At 26.9% G+C, this 27,096-nt stretch overlaps 1 long non-coding RNA gene across 3 annotated transcripts in view; it reads right to left on the reverse strand.

Annotated features, from left to right (window-relative positions):
* Positions 1 to 2,333: 2,333 nt before the first annotated feature.
* The window catches only part of LOC122635823, a 30,590-nt gene continuing 5,827 nt past the window's right edge, over positions 2,334 to 27,096 (reverse strand). The window contains exons 3-5 of one of the 3 annotated variants that reach the window (XR_006328762.1): positions 3,507 to 3,666; positions 2,905 to 2,985; positions 2,334 to 2,817 (exon numbers count right to left, since the gene is read on the reverse strand). This is a non-coding gene — a long non-coding RNA (uncharacterized LOC122635823). Of the gene's footprint in view, positions 2,818 to 2,904; positions 2,986 to 3,491; positions 3,667 to 27,096 lie in introns of all 3 variants that reach the window. The other 2 variants (XR_006328760.1, XR_006328761.1) reach the window with 2 other exon arrangements.

Here is a 27,096-nt window from a genome sequence, read left to right on the forward strand (position 1 = left end):
GTGATAAATAATTGAATAATATATATGTTTGGAATAATGACGCAATACGTATAAACATCGACTCAAATATAGCAGATGATATAAAACGGTTTGAATAAAGTGATACACGAGAAGACAAGAGAGATGTATGTGTTAATTTTGAAGGAAGATAAAATAACGAAAAAACGAAGCATTAACTAATAGACGCACTAGAATAAACATTAATTTATTCTAGACGATAACCATCAGTGATTGATTAGAATCCATAATATATGTCTAAATAAATTTATTTGAAAAATTATTCATTTTAGAAATATTTGTTCAAAAATCTACAACTTATCAATTCAAAATGATAATATAAGTAAGTAAAGGATAAGTAAATAAATTGTACGCATCATTTTCTCGATATGATATTGCAAAACGATTTAATCATACCTGCATGAAATCAATGTAATACGTATTACCGAGTTCTACGCTATAAATTCTCCTGATTATTATTTTTGTCTGATTTTTATGATCGATTCAATCGATGGATAAGCTTTCTTATACGAAAATTATTATATCCGCTTTTCCTAATAGGCTTTTATTTGCATGAATATTACTCTCGAATATTATTTATTTTTTAGGTATGATTTTTGCAAAAATAATAATTTTTAAAAATCTGATATGATCATGAGAATTCATGATGTAAAACCTTTGCAAACGCATAGAAAGAGAATACGGAGAGAGCTACGTATCACGCCTTTCCGTTTCCCATCTTCCTTTCAAGGAGTCGATCAATCTCACATAGAAAACAACAAATATATACGTCGTGTGAGCACAAAGTAGAAAAGCTTAGATTGTTTTCACACGAAAGTGAAATAGCACCTTTCTAAATAAAAGGAAAACGGTTAGAAAAAAGTTTTGTCCCATGAATTTTCATGGTCGAAATTTTTTTCCTATTTTGATGATCAATGCTTCGTTCAAAAGATAAAGGTTTTCCAAACGAAATTATCTTTTCAGATTTTAGAATGATGTTGCTCTATTTGCAAAAATCACATCTAGAAATAGGTAATTTTTAACAGTAATTTTCATGCAAATAAGTTTATTTGGAAAATCTGAAGAGATAATCTCGTGTGAAAAACATTTATTTTTCGACTAAATTTCGTAATCTCTTTTTAATATATAGGAGAAGAACTTCCTTAAATTAGTCGACACAGTATCGTCGGATCTGTATTAAATAATATAAATGTACAAAAGTCTAATATAGAATCATGAATAAAGAAGGGATTATGTTTTATTATTTACTTATTATACATTTTTCAATTATTTTATATTATTCTATAGAGTTTATAGAATTATTTTAAATAATAAAGTATTTAAAATATTTCTTATTTCAGTTTCTGTTATAATTTGTTTATGAGAAGTTGAAAACATGCATATTAGTAATTTGACCAGTTTTTATAACTTATATTTGATAAAATCAGCATTATCGAATTTTTGGGTTGTGCATATCTATAATTAGAAATCACAGGAGTCAATATAGAATTTTTTATTATTTATGCATTGCTAAAATTAAAGTAGAATTTTAGATATAAATTCTATTGTCCATTTGTGACTATTGCATTTGTTGAATTTGTCAGAAGTGTTATTGCTGGCATGAACAAGTTTCATATATTCACGACTATTCAATCAGGAAAGAATCAGAGAATGATGCAATTACTATAACCAAATAAAAATTTGTAATTCATTGACTTATAAAACTGATTTTATACAAAAATTCATCATTGAAACAAAAAATGTATGAACTTGAAGGTGTTACATTAAAATTGAGAGAAAAAATTTTTGTGAATAAGAAAATACAAGGCTTTTGAGAAAAATTATTTTTCTTTTCTTACCAATTCAATCACTTTTCTGTACTTGATAAAGGGACTGAAGAATTGTTCTTGAATTCCGATATCTTTCAGCAATTTCTTGTAAAAAGTTCAAAATTGTTAAGAGAACTTGCATTGAAATAATAATAGTGGAAATTATAATGTAAAAATTATATTAATATATATTAATATTAATATATAATTAAAATATAAAAGAATTATATTAATATGTAAATTATAATGTAAAAATTCTTCCAAATTCTTATCTATTCAAAATTGCAAATAACTACATTCTTAGTTCTTATGTGTTCTTGATGCATTTGTATTCTAATATATTGCTAAACTATCATAATTAAAAAAAATATTAAATTGAATAAAAAAATTTTTAATATAAAAGAGCTTCCTTCAATTTTATTTGAAGATTTATTCTAGTATTTCTTAAATATAATGTTTGTATATGTTAAAACTGAATCAAAAACATTAATAGAACAGTATCAGATGTTTCAATTTAAAAAATTTTATTTCACATTAAGAAAGTTAAGAAAATATGCGTGTAATTTGACAGTAACTAGAATATAAACAGATGATATAAAGTTATAAAAGTTATATAAGTTATAAAAGTTATGTTAAAGTTAGTTAACGTTAGTTTAAGTTATTCGCTGACTATTTGTATAGAATATTATTTAATTTCATATGAATTGTTAATGCATTAGCTTATTATTATAATTAATAATACCATATGACGACATACAAAATATTTTAAAGATACTTATTACAATTGAAATCATTTATTCGATTTTGCTTGTTTTTCATTGTCAAGAAATACCAAGTTAAGAATTGAATGAGTGATTCGGCAGACTTTTATTGCAGCTCTCTCCAAAAATTCTTCCAAATTCTCATTTATTCAAAATTTCAGGTAACTACATTCTTAATTCTTATGTACTCTTGATTGCATTTGGCTTATATGTTCTGATGTACTGCTAGACTATCATAATTAAAAAAAAATATTATTAATTTCAGTTCCGTTATCATATATTGTATATTCCAATTTTATGAAGTAAGTTATACTTACAGCATTGTTCTGTTTTACAAATAGATTCCTCCAATATCTCAATAACAATGTTGCAACCATGCAGTAATATCAGTTATAATCCTGAAAATAATATGAAGGTACATTAAAAAATTATTTTACAAAAATATTTTGACATCTTAACATATACTATTCTAATTCTTTCAATTATCACATTTTTATCCTTAAAATCTATCATTCTTTATCCGAATACTAATTAAATCCAAAAATAATATTATTTTCTATTTCGGTGATAGATTTATACAAATAGCTAAAGCACTTGCAAAATTTACAATAATATCATAAGTTGTATTTTAATCAGAATCAAAGAAATCGGTAATAAAATTTTCTACGTATTAAAAAATACAGAAACCTCAATTGAAATAAAAAAAATTTTTGTATGATTACTATCAAAATTTTAAGAAATTAAATTTTACCTTTAGTATCTATATCATACCAATAGTAAACATTACAAACTGCTAATATAATTTATTTTCAAGTTTTAATGAAACATAGCTATAAAAAATTATCCTAGATAAATAATTTACATATTCTTCTTGTTCTATTCTACTTTCGTTCTTAATAATTACCTTATCAATACATACTTGTTATAGTATCAAAGTTTCAACATGATAATACGATTGTCAAAAGTAGCTTCTTAATAGTTTCTAAGTAGTAAATTTCTACTTTTTTCCACTAGTTTATATTTCTTGGCTTGGACTGTATTTTATATTTATCCGATTAAGAATAATTTCCAGAAGATTCCTTCAAAACATATATAATTAAATAACATTGTACATTGAATATTGTTAAGCAAATGGTTTCCTTTTCTCTTTTATTCATTCTTTTTTTGCTTTGGCATATTCTTTCTTTGCTTGGTCTATATTTATCATTTTTTCATTTATTCTTGCACATTTCTTTTTTTTTCCATAGTTATAAAATAACTTAACAATTCAATTGCAAATTACAAATATAACGTCATCTTTTTAGCCTTTTGATTAATAGTTATGAACGTTTCATATGTCAAAGTTATTCATTTTTTGTTTTTACACATATTTTATTAAAACTATAGCTACATTTATAATAGAAGAATTTTAATGATTTCAATTTCTTTCTCATATAACCATTGCAGCTGATACCTAACGTGTCGCCATCGCGCGTCCTCCTATCAAACTTTATCTCTTTCTAACTCACTTTTTTCCCATATTATGTAAAAAACTTGTTATCACATGAGTAATTTTTTCTAACTCTTATTATCACCATCTTTTTCGACAGTTAGAATTTCATTAGGAAAGTACAGTAATTTATGCATTTCGTTTATTGAATACATTATGTTACTTTTTACTGATTTTCTTACTCAATTTCGTTATTTTCATTTTGAAAGTGCTGATATGTTTCGTATAAGAAAAGTACATATTTTTGGTTAATAATGAAATAGGAATTTATCATATACTTCATTTACCTAAATATAAAATATGTTATTTTTCATTTTCTTTTATATATTATTAAATTTATATTATATCTATTTTTATGTTTCTTTAATAAAATTCAAAGTTTCTTTATTAAATTTTCTTTCATTTGATGGGAGATTAGAACACACAAAACAAGAATTTTTTAAAAGAAATCTGTAATGCTTTAATCTCTTTTTAAACCCAGCAATATCGTTACATTTCTGTATTAGTATTTGTATTTTTCTTATTCTCGATATTATCATAAAGTGAGAATCATGCAAGATTATACGAAGTGGCCGGTAGTAGAATAACTGTAATGAAGGACTTCAACGTTCTTTATCTATCTTCTTGCTTGTTCTCCTCTCTTCTGATAAAATGTCATGACTCCATGGAGTCAATGCTTTTCCCACAGATATATACGATGTATTTACTCATTACCGACGACACCATTTCGAAATACAGAAACTAAATTTTACACGATCTTCGGTTTATGACGATGCAATAGTCATAATGATCTCGACTTCACGAGTGATGTACGCCGTGGTTAAGCGTTGAAAAAATTTGATAATAATGCAATCCTGCTTTATTTATTCGCATATGTAAATGACGATGACGACGATTTTGTACTGCCACGAAATTAGATTATTGTAAATACGACGTATTTATTTCAAACACTGACTTAACGTTTTAAAACACTGATCCAATGCCAAAATATAAAATATATTTGTTTTATTTTAATTTAACAAACAGACCTGTTACATCTTCTTGTATTAAAATTTGTATTCTCTCATTGTTTTCTAAAGAAACATTGAAATTATACGAATGTGTTTCGTTGCTAACGATTCGATTATCTTACTTAAGATTCCTAATAATATTTAAAGAATTGATTGTTCTTATTACCTTTACAATCCATTTACGTTACACTTATATATATGTTCCGAGAGAATAAAGTCTATAGAATCAAATAATGTTACGTTTTCTATATCATGTTGAAGAGATGGTGAAACCATAGAATCCGATCTTAACTTACATTTGTTAAGGAACAAAAACAAATTATCAGTAGCATATTTAGAATTCTCATATGATTTAAAGGCTTCTTTTCCTTTTTCTTTATTATACATAGTTAATCATTTTTTTTTGTTTTCTGAGACGAAGTGTCACCTTATCGTTAGACACATTCTTTTTACTTACGTTCTTTGTTACTCGATCTCGTGTATTACCGTCCATTTCTCGTTTTATTTTGTCTAAGAAATGTTACGAACATGTAGAGATACATTCACTGTTAATTGGTTGATAACGTGTATAATTATGAATGATTTTAGCAATTGCTAAAATATGTTCTCAACTCTGTAAACGGTTTAAGATATCCGAAAAAATCGAAATGATTAATGAACACTTTTTAATTTTCGTATCATCTAAATTATATATCTATATAGCATTCTTTTGATAATTTAAAGGATATTAAAAAAATATATATATATCAGTAAATATAAAATTTCTAAGAAAATATATGTTATTTCTGTATTAGTCAAATACGATTATTCTGTGCAGTGATAAATTTATCTCAAATTTTTTATGTTTCTTTCTTATCATTATTCGCTTTGTCCTTTCGCAACTTTTAATTTTTCTGCTTATATTTCATTTTACCGATTAATAATTAAATAAAGTCTACACACATTTATATAAATTATAAATGTAATTTATCGATCAGAAATTCACGCCATTAATTATCTATTTCTTCCAATCTACTGCTTCATCGGCGAGTAAAACCAATACATATATTAAGCAACAATAGTAAAGTAAGAAAACTCCACGTTTCTTTGGAACTCGTTCTTTTAGATTTTTTTTTCTTCCTTACTTTTCAGAAATTCACATTCCTTTTCCTTTTCAATCATGCAAGCTGTAAAATCTGACAAGATGTAATAAAGAAATATGAAAGAGAAATGATATTTATATCCATTTATTTATGCATTTATCCTTTTTCTTATTAATTTTTATCAATAGAACTTTTTATAAATCGAATCCTAATAAAAAAGAGACAAAGAATTTATCCGATGTTATTTTTGTGTCTCCATGATAAATACTAATTAGATGGATGTGAAGAATATTATAATAATATATAAAAAGAAATGGCCTATCGTATTTCTGTGTCTTCAGAAATGTACATTAATGGACATATGATATTGGAATATTACAGTACATATAAAATGAGAGTCGAAAAATAGTAGATATAAAGTTAACTGTAAGCATAACAAAAATCAAATAACACAATTAATAATTTCAGGATTCAATTGTTACTACACTTTCCCTACAAATATTATTCTTCATTATTTTTCTTATTAAAATTATTATATTATAATTATATACATCACGTTCATTATTATCACTATTATTGCTATCATTACTACACGTTATATAGTTGAATATTACGCAGGCACAAGAATCTATCCCCACTTTTCAAAGATCACGCCTTTACTCTTTCTTTTCCCAATTTTTTTCTCCACAAACATTTCTTACCCACATTTCCCAAAAACCAGCGTAGATGCATTTCGTCACTCGATCTACTTACATTATCTGAAAGTATACACTTGACGTTTGAGAACTATCTACTATATATATTAGGAGACGAATTTATACCGCATCCGGATTACACTCAGGGCAGATAAAACGAAGTATTATGTGTAAAAGATTTAGACGGTGCACTTATACTACTGATACGTCTAGAGCAATTATTTATTCTACCGAAAAAAATCGTCTTTGTAGATTTACAAGGCTTTAAAATACAGAACAATTTATTTGTATTAAAATAAATTTTCTTTCTGTGATGCGACAGATAATCTGGTAGCAAATTATATCTGTCTATCACCATTTCACGAAAACCGATTATCATATAAAGACGAAATAGGAATAAGGTACCTAAACTAATCTTCCATTTTATTCCATTGTAAACTTGTTTTTACATAAATAATTAAATAATAAATAATAAAATAATTATATTTTATAGATGGTTAACAGAGAACCATCATGGCCTGGAATGAAACGACGGATTCGTTAATTATAAGTTAAGATATAAGATTTTTGAGCAGCATTTGATATGCTTAAGTAGTGTTTTAAATATTTACATGAAGGGGACTGAAAAAATACAATGGCTGCATGAATTTCTGTCAGAGAGCAGACTCTTATTTAAAAAACCAATAAAAATATTGAATATAGAAGATAAAGTGTAATTTTGTATTTTAAAAATAATACAAATTTTAAGGTAGAGATTAATAGATTATGGAGAAACATTTGATTACTACATATATGCAGAAATCAACTTATATTGTCCTGGTTGCACCTGGAAAAAGCGGGTAAAACACAGTATTGTGACTCAAAAATATAGACGATGCCCTTATACTAGTAATACGTCTAAACCAATTATTTATATTACCAAAAAAGCTTTTTTTGTAGATTTTGAAGGTTTTAAAATATAGAACAATTTATTTGTATTTAAAGAATTTGCTATCTGTGATGCGACAGATAATCTGGTAGCAAATTATATCTGTCACCACTTCACGAAAATCGATTATCATGAAAAGACGAAATAGAAGTAAAGTATGAAAACTACTTTTTTATTTAATTTCATTATAAATTTGTTTTTTATATAAATAATTAAGTAATAAATAATAGAATAATATCAACATTTGATACCTTCAAGTGGTATTTTAAGTATTTATATGAAGGGACTGAAAAAATTCATTGTCTGGACGAATTCCTGTCAGGGAGGCATAGCATGCTTATATTGGAAAAACAAATAATAATATTAAATATAGAAGATAAAATGCAATACCCGATTTCCAAGGAATTGGACAATAATGAATATCCAAAATGTTTCTTACACAGAAGCAAGAAATTTTGTACTTTAAAAATAGTACAAATTTTAAGGAAGAGACTAATAGATTATAGAGAACGATTTAATTACTACACATATTCGGAGACTAACTTATATTGTCCTGGTTAAACTTGAATAGGTTGGGTAAAACACAGTACTGTGTCCAAAGAACTTAGATGATGCACTTATACTACTGATACGTCTAAACCAATTATTTATTTTACTAAAAAAACCGTCTTTATGTTGTTAAAAGGCTTTAAAATACAGTATAATTTATTTGTATTGAAAGAATTTGCTTTCTGTGATGTGACAGATAATCTGGTACTGAATTAAATTTGTCCACCATCATTCCACGAAAACCAATTATCATGAAAAAACGGCATAGAAATATGGTACGAAAAATACTCTTTCATTAAATTACATTATAAATTTGTTTTTATATAAATAATTAAGTAATAAATAATAAAATAATAACATTTTATAGATGGTTAACAGATAACCATTACGTCCTTCAGTTTAATGAATGTTTTATAAATTACAATTTACAGTATAATATTTTCGAGTAACATTTGATATCCTCAAGTGGTATTTTAAATATTTATATGAAGGGGACTGAAGAAATTCACTAACTGCACAAATTTCTGTCAAGGAGTAATAACATGCTTATATTGGAAAAACAAATAAAAATATTAAACATAACAGATAAAATGCATTACCCGATTTCCATGGAAGTAGACAATAATGAATATTCAAAATATTTTTTATACAGAAACAAGAAATTTTGTACTTTGAAAATAATATAAATTTTAGGGAAGAGACATAGATTATTGAGAAACATTTGATTACTACACATATGTAGAAACCAACTTATATTGTCCTGGTTGCATTTGAATAGGCAAAACACAGTATTGTGACCCAAAAACATAGACGATGCCCTTATACCAGTAATATATGTAAATCAATTATTTATTCTACCGAAAAAATCGTTTCTGTAGATTTAAAAGGCTTTAAAGTATAGAATAATTTATTTGTACTGAAAGAATTTGCTTTCTGTGATGTGACGGATAATCTGATAGCGAATTATATTTGTCTACCACTATTCCACGAAAATCAATTATCACGAAATAAGAATAAGGTAAGTACATTAATCTGTCATTTAATTATATTATAAATTTGATTTTATATAAATAAGTAATAAATAATACAATAATTATATTTTATATATGGTTAACATAATCACCATGGCCTGGAATGCAACGATGGATTTATAAATTACGACTTACCGTATAATATTTTCTAGCAATATTTGATACCCTCAATGGGTATTTTAAACATTTATATGGAGGAGATTGAGAAATTCTTTGGCTACACGAATTTCTGTTAGATAGGCATAAAAGGCTTTTATTGGAAAAATGAATAAATATTTTGAATTTATAAGATACAATGTAATTCCTGATATGTACTTAATTAAACAATAATGAATACCCAAAATATTTTTTGCACAGAAGCAAGAAATATTGTACTTTAATGGTAGTACAAATTTTAAAAAAGAAACTAATAAATCATGAAACATTTAATTACTACACATATTCAGAGACCAACTTATATTGTGCTGCTTGCACTTGAACAAGGCATATAAAACACAGTATTGTGTTCAATAAACTTAGACGATGCACTTATACTAGTGATACATATGAAACAATTATCGATTATATCGAAATTGTAGATTTACAAGGCTTTAAAACAAAAAATAATTTGTTTGTTTCATTAGAATTTGGATAGTGCACTTATACTTGTAATATTTCTGAATCTATGATTTATTATATCTAGAGAGATTTTTAATGCTTTAAAAATAGAAAATAATTTATTTAGTAGTATCGGGTAAACAATCTTTTGAAAGTATAAATCAAGCAATATAGTACAAAAATTTCTATGATATCCATTTTTTGTTAGAGCTTTATAGTTATAAAACATCTGAGGGTATAATAAAAAAAATTAATAATAAAGAGCAACTGTTTTGAATTATAGAATTATTTAATCATTTATCAAAAAAATTGCCAGTACATGACTATCTTCGGATGATACTAGCAATCTTTGAGTAGTTCTTAAAATCGTGAATTCATTATTAATATCACTAAGATTATAATACATTTTTCTATTAATGATGATAAAAATATTAATGATTGTTGTAATTTTATACAAAGAATAAAATACAATAAAATATTTTGATATCTCTGATATGTAAGCTAAGTAATTTTGATGGATGAGAATTATGAGAATTAACAGATTGAATAACATATTCATATATCATAGATACGAGATCAATTTTTTTCTTTTAAGAGAATTATAAGATAACTATTGTAATCACAAGTAGTACTTTTATGATGAAATTGGTATGAAAAAAGTATAAAATATATAGATACATAGAATATTGAATGTTCCCTTAGGTATAACACTTTGGTATTCGTTCTTTTACAAAACTTCTGACTGTGATTATAACTAACTTATCCTTTACTTAACCTAACAACTATTCCTCGTTTCCCCTTCTATTCTAATGCTATACGATATTATATTAAAATTCTTGACCAATGTTTTGAAATTACGAAGGAAGTTGTAGGTTATCCTCGTTCATTGCATCATCTGCAATTATCTTTTATCTGCAAGTATCTTTAAGGCTGTTTGTCACTTCCGTTCAAAGTACGACTTCAGCGATAGATGTGGAGAAATATGAATTACGTATACGAGCGAGGAATATAATATAATAATAATAATATTGGGTTGGCAACTAAGTGATTGCGTATCTTAAATAAGAAGGAAAATTCAAAATTTTTGCTTAAAAATATAACTTTATTCAATTAGGTATTGTCCGTTTTTGTCGATGACCTTTTGCCATTTTTCAGACAGTGTCATAATTCCATGTTCATAAAATTTGATTTTTACCAGCAGAAAACTGAATTAAATGTGATTTTACATTATCAGCGTCATTAAAAATTTTACCATTTAAGGAGTTCTGCATAGAATGAAATAAATGGTAATCTGAAGACGCAAGGTCAGGGCTATATGATGGATGTGACAACACATTCCAACCTAGTTCCAATAATTTTTAGCGAATGAGCAAAGATGTGTGGGGCTTTGTATTATCATGCTGGAAAACAACAGCCTTAGAATTTTTCAATTCTGGCCGTTTTTCTTGGACTGCATTACACAGTTTGGCGAGTTGTTGAATGTACACGTTTGAATTAATCGTTTGGTTTTTTGGTAAAAGTTTAAAGTACAAAATTCCTTTATAATCCTATCAAACTGATAGCATAATCTTTTTTTGATGAATTTCAGTTTTTGCTGTCGTCTGGACTGATTCATCTTGCATCATCCATGATCTTTTCGGATTAACGTTGTTATAAACTATCCACTTTTCGTCGTCAGTAATCAATTATTTCAGAAATGGATCAATTTTGTTGCGTTTTAGAAGCGAATCGCAGATGCTAATGCGTTGCGTCAAATGAATTTCCTTAAGCTGATGAGGAAATCATCATTAATCGAGTTTCTTGACATATCCAAGCTGTTTTAATTTTTTTTGAATGCACGTACGTAATATATTAAGCTCCTCTACAATCTTACGCGTTATGCTATAACGATTTGAATCGATAATGACCTTGATATGGGTCTCATCAACTTCAACTGGACGGCCAGATCGTTGCGCATTTTTCAGTGAAAAATCACCAAAACGAAATTTGGCAAATCAATTTTGATACTGCCCTTCTTTTAAGGCTTCATTCCACACGGCACATAACTTCTTGTGTGCTTGCGATGAATTCTTGCCTTTTCGGAAATAATACAATAAAATATGTCTAAGATATAAAGTGATACATTTTTTCTTCTTTTATTATCATGAATTACTATCTTCATATGTGTCATGATATATATATATATATTATAAGCATATTCTTCTATTTCTTCTTCTTACTGTTCTTATTATTATATTATTATATCACATATTATTATTATAGTAGTAATAGTAATCATAGTAATAATATGAAGTGAACTCCTACAGAAGAAAATACAACAAAATAGCGCTGGCAGAAAAATCTCGTAGATAATGTGAAAACGAACTTGCGTTTTTAGTCTTTAAAGAAACTTATCTTTGGTCTATTATCTATATTTATCTTTAGTTTATGAAAGAATTTTTTAGTCTATAAGAAGAATTTATAGTTCCTTTTAGCCTATAAAATCTAAAAGGAACTATAAATTGTTCAAAAATTGAATAATATTCTAGAAATTTAGATTCATTGACATGAACGATTAGATACGTATTTCCTTATTTTTGCATTAAAATCACCTGTCCAAAGCATATTAAAATAACCGAGTGAATTACTGTAAATGTGAAATGCATTTCTTTGCGTTTGGAAACATTTAGAACATTTCCTATTTATGCACGTATAGAAGCAGACAATTACTATTTCACGGAATAAATATATCATCTAAGTGTGTGTATGAAAATCAGTAATGGGAATACGAGCTTCTCCTTTACCATAAATTTCGAGAGGCGTCACAGTGCTAAACATTTTTTTGCGAAAAATGTCGAAAATAACATTTATGATAGCGATAAGAATAGGCGTAATTCTTGATCAATTTTGATAAACATGGTTTCATTTTAGAGAAGAAGGTTTAATTTACCGATTCTACTTTTCGAATTTTTGAAAAACATTTTATGCTTGTGAACAAGCTATTCTCGAAAATATTATACGCGGATTATCGAAGAGAATTTTTTTTATCGTCAATAATAATATGCTTTTTTGTTTTAACGGATTGTTGGTAACGCACAGGCATAACATCTTCTTTAACTTGTGTTGCCACTTTTATTTCTTTTTCGCTTGCATCACTTTTCTTAGGCTAAATATTATAATTCCAATTGCAGTCGAACAAATCTTTTATTTATTTAGAGAGAGAAAAAGAGATACAAAAGGAGATACTCTTCTCGTCCACGAGCTGTGGAAGGAATTTAAACAGGAGTGGAAGAAACTCGAGCTGGAGAGGAGGCCAAATGACGAACGAGTTATACGGACAGAGACGTCGTCCCAGTATTTCACAGGAGAGATTAATTATTAATAATATATAAGTATTAATGATCCGGCTAGAGAAGATTTTTCGACTGAGACGAATGAAATGAAAAATTTTCGTTTTTAGAAAATTCTGCCGGATAAATTTCCATTTTAGTAGATGCTTCGGAAGAGTTAGGAAATCTGGGTGGAAAAGATATTAATAATCATCAAAAAATATAATGAAAGGAAGTACTGCAATGAAAGAAAAAGGAAGAGAGAGCTCACCGATTCCTCGGAAAATATAAAAAATATTGATTCTTCCTTTTGGGCGAAGCGAGTTTGTGCTCCAAGTGAATATCAGGTCGATCATCAGATGAGATAGGCTCGCTATAGTAATCTACCGCGTCTCCATACCTATGGTACTGTAGCCTATAAGGAGAAAGCGCCTAGGAGGATTTTTTCTGGAGGGAAAGTCAAAAAACGGGTCTTGCTTTCTTTCATAGAGGTCTCACGGTTGGAACTAAGAATTTCGAGAGATCTTGTGGAAAAGTGGAAGAAATGTTGTCAATGGGTATTCTGAAGCCGGAGATTTTTTAACAGATAGAAGTTGGAAGAAGTCTGCCAGGCGAAGATCTCAATTATCCAAATGACAACTACGGAAAAGGAGGATAGTGTTATGAATAGACCTAGAAAAGTTCAAAGTAAACTTGGAATTAGAAAGTCGTTTCTAGGTACCAAGTTTGTTTTGAAAGATAACAACGGCTTGTCGTCTGTTTTTTAAGGAAATTCGGTTTGAGAGGATGTGACTCGTGAAATTATTAAATATATCTTTTTTTTATTTACAGAGAAGAAAATATATTAGCTTTATATTCTTTCAGCCTTTGCGCATTTGTTTGTAAAGATTCTACGGATTTCTTGCATCGTCTTCAATTCAATCGATTATAATTTTAATTGTACGAATATATCTTTCGTTTAAACTATTAACTTTTAGTTCCTGGAGAAATCCTTTGCCAGTCCTAACTTTTGTATAGTAACAAAATGTTGGACAATGTACTATTAGTTTTAAAATGTTCAGAGGTCTAAAATACATTTGATATACCAATGACTTAAAAGTTTATTCACATATTTTTACATTTTAAGAAATATGTGTTTACCTTTTTTCTTCAGTCATTTGTTATAAAAACATTGACGTTGCTTCATCTGTTTAGATCGTATGATGTCTTCTCTTATTCTTAATATACATATTTTGTTGTTTCTATGTTCAATTCTATCAAAACTTTCCAACAAACAACTTAAACAAATTTGTGAGTTGTAGCGATTAGTGGTTCTATCATCCCAATTTCTTATATTTTAATTATATTTTCAATTCTTTTTGTGATCAACTTCATATCAAATAAGAAGATTTAATTTATCAAAATGGTCTGTATAATAAATATTTAAGATTGTTATTTTTGGTCTGATACATAAATTTACGTAATGTGGAATAAAAGCAATCTCACAAAATTTAAAGAAAAAAATCATAGAATCCTTTGAGGAAGGGCTATCCTACCGTAAAAATATTCTTATCTATATATGTTTATTATCTAAATATGATTGATTTAGTATCAAAAATAAAACAATCGTGTAGTAACATATCGACAAAAATAAATCTGGTCCAAAAAAAATTGTCATAGCAAAATGGAGTATTTTAAAAGTTATTCGATCAGAGAAAGCTGACAATGCTGTATACGTACAGAAAAAATTAAAACAATTTGGTAAAGTAGATGTGAGGGCGAAAATAATTTATTGTGTTTTGAAAAATTATTGTAGTTTGAAAGAACAGATAAAAATCCGAAAGCTGTTGCTTATAAAAAGGGACACGGCTATTTGATTGGGATTTGCAAAAAGAATATAAAAGTTGTACTGAAGAATTATGGGTGAATCTTATTTGGTCTAATGAAACAAAACATAAATAGATTTGAATCACGTGGTAGAAAATGGGAAAGAAGAAATAAAAATTGCATGGAAAGGTAGAAAAGAAAAATTCCAAAAGAGACATGTCAAACTTACTGTTAAATTCGGAGAGTGTCATGATTTCTTTTATCATAATTCATCATGATTTGGGGATGAATGACATTCATGTTTAAGAATAATTAAAAAGAGCAATATAATAAAAAATATGACTGTAAAGTTTATAATTACACTAAGTATAATTATAAACTATATTAAATTAAATGTTATCCTTGATCATTACCTTGATGCAACTGTATGAGCTTTTTTATATGACTTTGTCTCCGACGGTATTTTCGCAGGCTGACTGAACCAAGTTTTTACAAAATGTTGTTAGTTCTTATGAAAATATATATTAGGGATCATACTGTTACGTTTCCTTATTATTAAAATGATAAAGAAAATTAAAAAAAAAAAACAAAAAAAAAACAGCCGAACACGACAGACGCGTCATTCTGAGGCTAACATCGCATTTCTACATAATAGTACGTGAAATTATAGTGGAAGTTGGTGTACATGTTGATATAATGTTCAAACGCATAATTAAAGGAGCGAAGGATTTAAAAAGGCATAAAATGCAAAGAAGTCATCGCTAAAAGAAGCAATCTGCATCGATATAAAGCAGCCAGAGAAACTTTTGTAAATGGAAATCTTCAATGAAGAAGAAAATGGAAAAAAGATGAAAAGTTATTTTCTTCGTCGAATGATCCTGTTATTCTTGTGTACTATTATCATGATTTACGCAAGGAAAAATTGCATTTATCAAGGAGGCAAATGGGCGAAGGGGCCATCATGGTATGGAACAATAGCAATAGGAAAATTAACAATGGAAAAAGTGAAATTCATTAGGAATAGTATCGATGCTGCATAGAAATATTAGAAGAGCATTTTATCAGTAGTTGTTCGACTCAGCTAACACAGTGATGAAAACCTATCACTTATAATATAAGGGTATTTATTTAAAAGAATAAAAAGTATTGAATCGAGGAAAGATGTTAGATAAAAGTGAAGTCGACCGAATCGTGCTGTTGCGATAAAATTAATATAGCATTAACAAAATTTCGTAATTATTATATAGAAGTCATATGTAATCTACTGAAAGATTTAAAAGTTTATAGAAAAACTAAAAGAAGATTGGGAGACCTCGTAGTACATTTTAACGTGTATTAAACGTCTATTTTTCATATTGCTTTCATGTTGTTACAAATTTAAAAAATGTATGCCGTATTCTGTAGAGAAGCAAGCATTAAACACAAAAAGTTAAAGTAACATTTCCTATTTGAGAAACATAAAAATGCACATCTGAAGTTCGCCCGTTAGTACGTTAATTGAATGAAAAAGTGGGAAATTGGAATATTCAATAATTCAAGAAGATTTAACTTGGATGGTCCTAATGGATGGAATTATTATTTCTACGATTTAAGGAAAGAAAAAATGCATTCAAGTGGCCATCGAATGGACGAAGGTAGTTGGCCTAGTAATGGATATCGTTGAAAAAGAAAAATAAATTTTTTATTAGGCCGCATGAATAGCAAGATGTATATTACATTAATAGTACATCAATTTAGCAAATATGCAATTTATATTACTGAGGGTGATTATACTTTTCAACAATTCACACGAAGAAGTGTATGCAGCAATTTTTTATTTAAAAAAATATGAAAGTTTTGAAATGGCCATTCACTCGACCTAAATATCATTGAAAATGTTTCGGGCGACTTATCAAAAAGTATTTATGCAAATAAAAAGCAGTATAATAATGTTAATGAAATAAAAAAAGCATTACTCAAATCAGGTGTGTTAAAATTAAAAACGAATAAAAATATTATATAGGATAAGTCGAAAACGGTTATTAGATGTTATATAATATTAAAGACATCTCATAAAATATTAATGAATATTGCGTAATATATTTCCACAAAACAAATGACCATTTTTGTTTTATTATTAAGATTATTGACCGATGATTTGAATATATGAAAGAGTCGTTGTAGGTGATCTTCGTTTTTTGGAATTAATATTGCGTCGTTCACATAATACCCTATTTTTAAGGAATGATTGCTCATTTTATATCTCCTTGTTATTTTCATTTTATTTCTGTATTATTTGAATCATTAAGGTATTGAATAAGATTGATCTTAGGTGTTGGCATGTCATAGATCTCATTTTAAATTAGTACCTATAGACATACAATAAAAAACTCGTCTCCAACATAGTAAAACAGGAGTTATTTATTGCATTTATAGAAAAATTCATATTGCGTTCTGGTTTCTCCTGAACTCGATATATTACGAACTTATTTAATAGGTACTATTTATTCACGAATATAACTATTTGCTGCCTCTGACTTCTTTATGAAAGGACATAGACTCAATTTTTCATCGACAGCAAGTAACTTAAATTTCACTTTGATGACATATGTAATATAAGTAGAATGTATCTTCTTTGAGAAATGAAACTTTGAACAAAAATTCGCAGTTGCTCGATTGAGTACAATTGTTTTATTGAACTCACTTCTGGATACAATCGAATTCCATAAGGGTAGGCGGTTAGTGATCGGATGCATCAATTTTGTACGTGTAATGATATCCGGTTATTTTCCAATTAAAGCAGTCACTAATAGTTAATCATTTCGCATGAGCATCAGTAAATTTTATACGCGGATTATCGATCGGTGATGGAATCATTACGGATAAAATATTAATCTTTAACATGCAAGATCTTGGTAAAACGAATTTTACGAAAATGCATCAAGCGATTTATCGATAAGCCTAGAGACGCGTAGTACATAATGAGAGATTTACTTGTTGCAAAAGTTACAACTACATACGACCATTTTATAGCTGCCTATTAGACATTTTCATCATACACTTTCAGACAAGGTACAGAATTGAATTTCAAATGTTCTCATACCAAAAACGAAAGAAATGTACTCTCGCAATTCAAAAATCATCGAAGTACCATCTACAAACGTAGAATAAAATATTCGTGCAACAAATACTAGTAATATAATATATATATTCATAGACGAATTAATATCGCATTCTGGTTTTTCCCAAATCCGATACATAATAAACATATTTAATAGGTACTTTTTTCACGAAGATGATTGGCTTTTGCCTCTCATATTTTCATAACATTCGTTAGAAGATTTTGGAATGAAAGACTCCGTTTCCCAAGGGTAACATAGACTCAAATATGAAAAATGCAATTTAAATGTTACTAAATAATGATGATCTCCTTACAACTTCCTTATACTTTTTAAATATAACAAAATTTAAATATAACAGGAAATATTTATGGAATATAAGTTCGTCCTGTATATAGAAATGTGAAACAGTTTTTCACGATGAAGGAGTTGAAAACTTATTTTAATCGAAAAAAAGCTTATTTAAGCGTATTAAAAATAATGATCCAAACTTAGTCAAGAATAAATTAAAAAATTTTATAAATTGATTTCACGAATTGAATTGAATTGAATTTAACTTTTATTTATATGTACATAAGAACTGGGTCGAGTTATATTTTTGAAAGGATTGGAGATCGAGAAAAATGTTATACGACAACATTAAATGATATTGAACGTTACATAAAATTTTATGAAACTTTCATCCATTTTTGTGCATTGATGCAAACTGCAATTGAACCTTTTTTAAAAATAAAATTCTAATTTTGAATACATTAATTGATGCAATGTTTCACCTTCTACAAAACATGTTAATAATATTTGATCTGAAAATTGTTGGTTTAGGTGTTATTTTAATTTCAGACATGCTTAATTATTTCAATGTTTGAACATATTTAGACGTACTCTTTCACATGTTCCATTCTGTCAGTGTTTTATTTGTAAATATAAATCACCTTCTAATTTCGATCAATGTAAGATATCGAATTAATATTGATAAGTCATTAAAGAAGTTTATTGAGTGGATCATTATAATGGGAATTCCAATGAGGCTGGAAGGCTATACTGAGAAAAATACACTGATCAAATACAAACGTATTTTCGTAAATTGGAATATAATTTATGCAAATATGATTCATGACAATCAATCCTAAAATCTAAAAAATGTATTGGAACATATATATTGATTCATTCCGCCAAAAAAGAACATTAAGAAACATATTCCGTCAGAAATGATGTTTAAAAAACAATAATACAAAAATTAGAAAAAATCTGTATAAGTTAAAGTATAAGAATATCAGGATTAAGTAAAAAGCGATTAATGTGATATATAAAAGACACCTATTGATTCTAAACTGCCTCTTAAATGAAATAAAGTAAACAAAATTTATGGAACAAATACATAATGTATTCGTACAAAATTATAACTAATTAAAATAATTAAATAGTTGCTATGAAAAAGTATCTTGCACGTGAAACATTATTACGTACATACGTTCACGAAAATGTTCAAATGTATGCAAATAAAAACTAATATATCATATATACTACACACAACAACCCAAAGTTCGGATATTAATATAATTGAGTATTTAGGTGGATATAGGCAGAAAACTAAAAAATTATAATATTAATTCAAAAGAATACTTAAAAAAAAAATGGTAGAAATATGAAATTGCATTGAGTTCAAAATTGATGCATAATATGGAACAATATCTTACAGAAACAATTAAGGCGAAAGATGGTCCAACTAAATATTAATATAGAATAGATATAAATAATTTCTATACGTTCAAATACTTTTAGTGCATTTCTACATGATTTATCTACAGTATATTTATACAGATATATATATATATATATATATATATATATATATATATATATATATACGATTATATTATTCAATCTATATTAAACTAGCTTTTTAGTATCATCAAACAGGACTATCGTTTCTTTCCATGAGTTTCATTTAAAGATCTTATGATGAAAGGATCAATTAATTTTATACAAAATAAATAAATTATATAAAAAATTTGTTACTTTCAATTTTAGTTCCAAGACCATAATTGATAAAATTATTGACAAGCTATAAAAAATAGCAATAAAATTAATTTTTTTTTTACTAACGATATTCAACAATTAAATTTTTGAATAGATCTTTTAAATATAAGCGATTATAATTTTCATTTTTCTTCAATATTGCTTATAAATTATTTATTTATTTTAAATTAAATTATTAAATATTGCTTATAATATTGTTCCCATAATCATTGACAAACAACATTTTACTGTGAATCCAATCAACTTTAATATATTCTTATTCGCAAAGTCTCCCGATAACTGATATGATATTATATTCACCTTATTACATTAATATCAAATACGAACCTTCGTTAGACGATTTACTTCAACAAATTGTCAATAAATCGATTCAACAGAGTAAGATTCTTGATACATTTTGTCAGATCCGCTTTTTTACATTTTCATTGCTTTCTCAAAAAACATTTTTTTTCAGATTTATAAAGATTGTTTTTGTATACGATTTTTTTTACATCTTATAAGAAATTGAAAAATTCTATGTCAAACTTGATTGATCGCTCAAGTTGTGAAAATGCAGGAATTTTATATCGATATATTCGCAGACGAATATAGGACAATTCGTTATTCTTCCTTCATCATTATTCTGTGAAATTAAATTCTTCTATGGACATGAAAGAATATAAACAGGCAAAATCATCAGTATAATATATAGATCGCATTCAATCTTCATGAATAATATTTGTATGTTTTATTTCCATTATAATTTAAAAATGAGACAATTAATCGTTCTATCCTCTTGAATCATTTCAAAATGAAAATCCTTCAGAACAACGATCTATGTTCCTTGTAAGATATTTGTAAAAAAACATTTTCATTTTTTATTTGCGCATAATTTTTAACGCATAAAATGTTACATTAAATGACATTGTAACCTTTTAACACTGTGTTCTTATAGATCATAATCTTTTAATCAGTCTCGCCTTTGGTTACTTTATAATGAATAGTTTCATTAGAATTATCCAACAAATGTTACTAAGATGTAGAAATTTGAGTTCTTACAAATGTGACGGCATTGATGTAATTTTTTGGAAAAAAATTTCTTCTATGGATCATATCTGCGAGAATGTATTTTAACTGTCGCAAATAACGTCATTTTATCAATATGGATAATACTGCAAAATATTCAATATTTAGACACGACGAAGGATTACTGTATGTGTTTATTTGTGTCCATTTGTATTATTTTTTTTATGTTCTTGGGCAGAAAATTACGTCTTCATAAAATTTATTATTTATAGGTTACTTGTTCATCAAATTTATTATTAGAACAAGATTTTGATGTTTATTTTCTATGTAACTAATAAACATCTTATTTACCCATAGTTTTGATGAAAATAACGTTAATTACTTTCAACTTACTGATCCTATTTAAGTGTAAGTAAATCAATTCTTATGACAGAATGAAACATTATGCCAATTAAAAATATATTGGGCAATTTGTACGATCCATCTTGTACGATTCAATTTGTATCCATCTTGAAAATACAGCAGGTATGGCAAATAAAATACTAGGCATTTTATCCAAATTAACTTTTCACGAGTATTGATATTTCTCATCTTTAGACTCGCATAAATCAATTGTCTGATTGTTGTTTACTTCCAATAGTTATTTTTTGAGATTTATCGAACAACCCAAATGTTTTCTTCCGATATTAGTTGCAACAACGTTTAACTCGGTCGATTAGCCACTTTAGTAAAATTCTTCATCATTACTAATTTTTCATCATCAAAATCAATCAATGGATAATATATATGATCATTTGATGTCAAATTATTTCAATGATATTAATAGTCCAGATGCCATTAGTATCGTCGGCTAAATTATTTAATGTAATTTTTTATGTCATGATGTATTTGTAAATTGTTGATTTTATTCGATAGCCAGAAGAAATCGAATTACGAGAAGTAACAATATTTTGATTGTTTTTCAAATTTTTGAAATCAATCTAATGCAGTTTTATGTCATGCGGTAAATGTATTTAAAAGAAATCATTCTCTGATAAATCGATATAAATTCAAATTAATAAATTTTAAACATTGGTTTTATATCAGCAAAAAGGCGATAGTATCAAGACAGTTTATAGGAGCAAATGTAACATAATTCGTAAACACTATAACATCTTTGATTATATTAATGCAATAATGTTCAATCTATTTAATTCGTAACTCGACAGAGTACATTTAGAGTTTGTCAGCGATTATGAGTTACTGGATGCTACAGATCCAACATAATGAGTTTATGACACGAACGAAAATTTTGTTATTACACAATTTGCATATTTTCCCATAATTTACACATAAATGATTTACAACTAATATCTTAGAAATAATGATTCGTTTAATAATTTCATAGTTTGTTAAATAATTCAAATTTTGTTTAATTGTTATAATATCTACAAAAGTAAATTTTGTTGTACATGAAATAAACTAACCAACAAATACAATTTTTTCTCATGTCAATTGATTCATTGTAGAAAATTCATACTTAGAATTCCTAGAGTCTTCTTTCTTCTAATTGCACGTGGGTTTGTTGGTAGGTAAAGATAAACAGGGACATTGTTGATGTGTGTGTGTGTGTGCGTGTGTGCGTACTGTGTTTTTTTTTGCCGCAACGTGAATTTTAAAGGTAGAATAAAATGTTGATTTTTTTTTAAATAATACAAAAATGCATTTGATTTTAATATTGAACAAATGATCAATAAAAATAATACAACAATATATTATTATTTGTGTATTTAAATAATAAATTAGTTCAAATATATCAGCTATCAACTTTTTAATCTCAAATGTAAATGCTAAACGTGATATGTTGTGATAGAGAATATGGATAAAAACACGATTAAAATGCAAGCCAGTTTTTCTTTTGAAGATTTTAAAAACATGGAACAAATTATTTCAAGAATAAAAAATATGGCTTTAACAAGAAATACGGTGAAAGGTTGAATTTTGAAAATGACTAAAAATATAATTCATCAGAACAAAAATAGATATAAAATCTCATTTAATTTCTCTTTGTCTCGATGAGTGTACTGACATTATTGGATTAACTAATTTAGTGGTTTTTATATATTATTGTGTTGTGTAAATAATATCAAAGAAGAATTGATTGATTTAACATCATTAGCAACAACGTAAAGAACAGATGTAACGCAGTTTTAAATGCACTTATCAGAAAAAAAAAGAATAGATCTTTCCAAAAATTATTTCTGTGAATATTGATACTCGCAGTATTACTGGAGAGGAAAATTATTTTGTCAATATATTTTTATTTATTGAACATTCATGTTGGACATTCAGTTCTGTGTTTTCATTGCATTACACATCAACAGCATTTATATTTAGTATGTGCAAAGGCTGCTTATAAGCTATTGGAATTATGAGGCTTGTAACAAAATTGGTCAATTTCATATCTACACTTTCAATATATCTACGTTTCAAATAAACGAAAATTTCTATTATTATTGTTTCTATTATTATATATTTCTATTATTAAATATGTGGAATGATTAAATGAGATAAACTCAATATACGATATTTTACTTATGTACAACAATGTTCGATAGGCAAATCGTGGAACAATTTTTCAAAAATTTCTTGAGCGTTCATATAAAGTCAGACTTTTTGCATAGTAAGAAAATCATTGAAAAATATAATTATTTAATGATCGTCGCATGGCTTTAGAAATTAATATTTTTTACTGACTTGTGCTTACATTTTAATGAATTAAACGTTGAACAGCAAGGTGTTAAGTTATTGTTACGTTTTATTTAATGAAGTTACATTATAAATTTTTAATCGTGACCTTATTTTCAATATCCATGGTGATTTATGTCCTCACAAATACCATTTATGTATGTAAATTCAAAGATTGGATCAAATTCAAAAACAATAACAGATTTTCAAACAAATTATAAATGTTTTTGTTGCAGTAAATAACATTATATGTATCAATATCATTGTATCAATAATCACTTTATCAATATTTATATTAAAAGAAAAACGTTTATAGATCAAGCTATTTAATGAACAAATTATGCGTTTCGGCCGCAGTAAATAACAAGTTGGCACTATGCGTGACAACAAAAGGGAATTACCATAAATTTATAAAACAAAGGATACAATTGTTCACAATTTTTCATCATTGTTTTATAGATTAAATGAGATTACTCTTACAATTGACCAAAGTAAGCAGAAGAAGAAAGTTTTTATATTGAGTTCGAAAATAAATCCATCAAAAGTGAAAAAAGTAACAGGAGCTTATCTGAAATGATTGAGTTTTATAATAAAACTAAATAGATTATGAACATAATGGCAAACTAACTAGATATTACAGACCAAATGGTAAAGAAATACAGCGTCAAATTAGGATTAAAAAGATGCCTACTCCAAGCTTTTTTACAACATTTTAGATTTAGCTGGTATAAATGCCTGGATGTTATATAAGGAAACAACAGGTGAGAAGATATTTAGAAAAGACTTCATATTTTAATTAGCAAGTTGTCATTGAAAATGTAAAACCAGGAATGGAGTTACGAGAGGCTGATGTCTAAAGTACTTCAAAGAGTTCACTTTGTTCACACAAATGGTATCAAATAGGGTACTGTAATGATAATAAGACTACCGTCATTTGTAATATGTGTAAAAAATATACATGCGGAAAATGCACTCTGAAGAGAAACTAAATTTGTAAGAAATGTAGCGAATCATAACTTTTGGTATTTAATAATTACTTTATATTTTATAGTTGCCATTGAGTAGTTGTAATTCCATAACTTTGAATTTCTTTTGTAAGATAGTAATAAATTAATAAATTAATAAATATAAAAATATTCTATTATTAAATATTTTTTTAAAGACCAATCATTTTGACTGGTTTTGGTAGAAATAGCTTTGTTTCTTTTCTCGGTAGTTCTAGTGTTAATTCCTAAACGTAATATTAAGATGCGGTTTACAATACTTAATGACAATTCTTCTCTATCGTTTTTACGACATTATAATTGATTAATCTTTCTTTGATAATACAGATGAGACTGAATTAGGAAAAATGAAGTAAGTGAAAAAATGAAGTAAGTGAAAATATTCATATCGAAAAATTTTATTGAGCAATAATAAACACTGTTATGGAATAACGAAAAATATTTTCACAGCATGTACTACAGAGCGTATCATGAATACGCAGTATTTATTTTAATTATTTCAGAGTGTTCGAAAGGGATATTTCCAAAGATATATTTCCAAATTACAATGATTCGATCGTCGTAGAATAACTTTATCTGATAATGAAAATGATAAGATTGAGATTTCGTGATCCTTTTACAATCATTTTCAAAGATATCGGTAAAAGACTCCAATTCTAGAAAGTAATTTTATCTTTCTTAAATACATACCAAATTCAAATTGATATAGGAACGAACAAAAACGTAACTTATTTGCCATGATAAATTCATACCGCTTTGAAAATATCTCGAGATTACTGACATTCTATATTTAAGTGATATAACACTACAAAAGATTTTTCAAATACATTAAAGTGCTAATAATAGATGAAATCAGTACGATTCGAATAAAGTGGATGAAAGCTTAAAGAAATCATTAACGATTATATCATTTTATAGATGAGTTATGCCAATAAAAATTACTAATAAAAATGAAGTATAAAGTAGTTGAAATTACAAACAAATCAAATAGTGAATCATTGATTCTACGCCATGACGTGAATTAAAATTTTTTAGAGTTAAAGCAAGACCAAATTAAACATGTTAAGCTCTTTTGGGAATTTTAAGAATAATATACAATTGGAAGATTCTAAACAGTTTTAATTGTTTATTAAAATTAATATTCATGATGAACATATAAATGTTTATTTGTATAAAAATTATTAATATGAAAAAAAATCTACTATTCTTCTCTGAAGAAATGGCCAATATATTTTGTCTCTATTGGATAAGATTTTTTATCAAATAATTCAATTAATGAAAATTAGCACGAGGAACATCCCGTAATTATTGCGATAAAACACAGATTGCGCAGTAAAGATAGAATGGTATTGATAGGGATCCAAAGGAAATGATGAAAAATTGTAAATGACGCCAATTAGTATGAGAAATAATAAATTCGTCACATTTGAACCGAAAATTGTTAACAGAATAAAATCGTAACAAAAGTAAGTCGCAGAAGAAAATTGGCTATGAATTTAATAGGACCGTTTCCGAGAATATCTTAGTAGTTATTGATTATTATAGTTGATATTTAAAAATTTTTATATTAAAAAAAAAAAAAAAAAGTTACAGTGAGCGTTATTGAAAAATATTTATTCGAGTTATTTGCTAGATACGATTTTCGAAAACGTTTGTTTCTGATAAAGGATGATAATTTACAGATACGGAACTAAAAACATGATCAGAGGAAATTGGTATTAAGATTTCACATACAGCATCTTCCTGGGTTCAAGCAAATGAGGTGAAAGAAATGAAAAGTTGTGCGAAGAAATAGAAAGATAGAACAAAAGTATCGTAGAAAGATGAAGAATTGCTCAACCTGAGGAAAAACACTGGCAGGAGGAATTAGAAAAATTTTTATTAAGAAATTACAATAATTTTGTTTTGTTAATCGATTCTGCATGCAACTACGGGGTTTTATGCAGCATAATTATTGTTTCGTAGAAACTTAAGAACAAAATTAGTGACTAAAAATTGATAAAAGTGTATTTATGGAGGAAACAATAAAAAAAAGAGACACTTGGAAAGAACTTTTTGTGACTATGGCATTAAACGTAATTAAAACGAATTGTGTTGTTCCAACAAAAATTTATTTATCTAGTTTATTTTTTCTATTTCC

The sequence above is a fragment of the Vespula pensylvanica genome, chromosome 19, assembly GCF_014466175.1.
Source record: "Vespula pensylvanica isolate Volc-1 chromosome 19, ASM1446617v1, whole genome shotgun sequence".
NCBI classification, from domain to species: domain Eukaryota; kingdom Metazoa; phylum Arthropoda; class Insecta; order Hymenoptera; family Vespidae; genus Vespula; species Vespula pensylvanica.